The 2,580-nt window shown below is 36.3% G+C and overlaps 1 protein-coding gene across 1 annotated transcript in view; it reads right to left on the reverse strand.

The window, feature by feature from the left end:
- LOC109542176 (cell cycle checkpoint protein RAD17) overlaps nt 1-2,580 on the reverse strand; it is a gene marked incomplete in the record, with an annotated part of 11,973 nt that overhangs the window by 1,130 nt on the left and 8,263 nt on the right.

The raw sequence follows: 2,580 nt of genomic DNA on the forward strand, positions 1-2,580 counted from the left end.
GCCCTAGGTTAAAAACTTCATTTTATTCGGCTTGTATACTGGCTGATAAATAACGAGTGAAACATGATCCAAAATAAGCGAAGAAGTCGTAGTAAACATGAGTTTCGGACTCGGCTGTTTAGAGATATGATTCATATTTGCAATATTGCACTTTACACTTTAAGTAAATTCGAAATGACGAAATGTAGCTTAAGTTACACACTCCATTAAAAGAATTTGGGAAACTAGCTTAAAAAATAAGAGAAAATCTTAAAAGTTTGTAGACCCCGTCTCCAAACTTTTCAGGCATTTCCTTTAGGCTAGTTTGTTCGGATAAGTCGGGTTCTCCAAACTTTTCAGGCTAAGGGTCAGACTAATTACTTCAGTGAGCCCCAAGCGTCACGATTTAGCTGGTTCGTCAGCTTAAGATTTCACTACAGTTTTGCAACTTGAAATGGATATACAGCCTGTTGCGCCGGAAAACCATTTCGACTGATAAACGACAAACTACAATTAGGAACTTTTTCAGAAGGCAAACGATCAAAAATATTTTCAAAATGTTCGCGCCTTTGCAGTAAAATACCTTGTATATTAAATTCATAAATTATACTGAACAATATACATATGTTTTCGGTATAATACTCTATAGCTAAGTATGTTTTTGAAGTATTTTCATTTGCTATTTTCATTTTATGCCAAACTGATGTTAGCCCAAAACCATTTGCGGGCACTTTAATAAGTACTGATTGATGACAAACTTGATGCTTGTGCTGTTGCTTTATAGCATTTTGCAAACCAAAAATTTTGGATCACCCTGTATAATTACTTATAGCACTCTGTGACTTTACAACCGGGGCACGCAAAAAGTGAGCAAACAGAAACGTTCATAGTTAAGGCAGTACCGCTAAGTTAGTAATAAGTATTTGAAAACCTAAACGACCTCCCTCGTAACTCTTGTGGGGTGGTCCAAAAAAATATGCTTTGATATTCAAATGGATTTTGCGGGTCGCTAAGCCCTTCTAGACGCTGTAGGCTCGATAAAGCAATATAGAATTTCATTTTTGATACATTTCTCCAGGTCCAGTAGTTACATTCTTTACAGCGCTTTAACAGTCATAGAGACCAGAGACCACCATTAGTAGCCCATAAATAAAGACCAATAATGGTTGAAAACATCGTCTATGGGAGGTGTTTCTACAATTTCCAGTATTTTTTGATTTTCTTCAACGTATCTCATAGACTGTCTGGCACTACACATTTTAGAGCAGATAGAGCGCCCTAAATAGCGGACTGTTCGGGTTCGTAATAGTTTCCCAATTTGATAAGAAGAATTTGAAGAGTATGGCAATCTGAAGCGCGATGAAGAGAACATAGAGAACTGGATTTTAGAGAAGCAAATAATAGAGAACGAAATCTAGAGCACATTTTTCAAAAAACATCGAAAAAAATATAATTCAGATGGTCTTTTAATTGAAACTGATTTTTTGCACAATTTATAACAACATGACACACACCTCTAGCAGCAATACAGCAGAAACCCGGTGATCAAATTTATTGTAGCATGAACGATATTGTTAGTTTTCTGGAGGCTCACTCTATTGTATTTGATGAGAGCGCGTAGAACACTATCGCTGAGTTTATGTCGACTCACGATAATTTTTCTACTTTGATAGACAACAAAAGACTGAATTTCTACTACGTGCCCCGGAGAAGCCGAATCCACTGCTGCTCAATGTTTGATATTCAAATTTCGCTTTTTGGGTTAAAACCACTCGAATTTCTTCACTCATGTTGTGACTGAATCGAATTAAATAAAGGAACAAAATTATTACTTTTATGGTTCTGGGGTGGTGGGCTAAATGCGCCATGTAACTATATCACGTTCTTTACTCCCCTTTTCAACAATTTATTGATTAATTTTGCGTGTCAAGGAAATTAATTAAAGAAATCATCGTTAACAAAAATTGCAGCAATTGTTTAGGAACTATTTCATACCGACCTCTTTCTTTGAAGCTGTGAAACTAACCAATATTTGTCTTGTATTTTCAGATATCCATTGCCTGTGTCCTGGTGGGACTTGGTTTTGTTGCTCTGGCCTTCTTAATTATACGTAAATGCAGGTAAATAAAGCACTATTCAGCATATTTTAATATTTTGAACTGTTCAATAAATTTTAAATCATTAATTCCTCGCAATTAATTTCATGTGATCGATTTTTTTTGTCTATCCAGATGGTCGGTAATAAATGGGTCATAGAAATAGTCCTGGGTAACACAGTGGATTTTCAGGTGTCTACACGGCGTTACCGATACGGCTTGCCGAGTCAATACAACGCGTCGACACTTTTTATGTGTTGGAAGCCGAAAGAAATCCGAAATCTTGATGAGAAGGCGGAATGAAGCTGTCGGGTCGTAACTGGCGAGGTGTTGGGACACAGTGACACACGGCGTCAACACAAAAATGCCACACAACACAGTGTTACCCAGGCCTAATTGAATATTTGCATCGAAAAATTTTGCATTATTGTAAATACTATTAGAACATGTGGTTAATTGAAAATTTAAGAAGGTGTAATTGAAATAGTGAATAACATTTTTATTT

Source organism: Dendroctonus ponderosae, unplaced genomic scaffold, assembly GCF_020466585.1.
Source record: "Dendroctonus ponderosae isolate FM_Combo_2020 unplaced genomic scaffold, Dpon_F_20191213v2 Dpon_F_20191213_2, whole genome shotgun sequence".
NCBI lineage: Eukaryota > Metazoa > Arthropoda > Insecta > Coleoptera > Curculionidae > Dendroctonus > Dendroctonus ponderosae.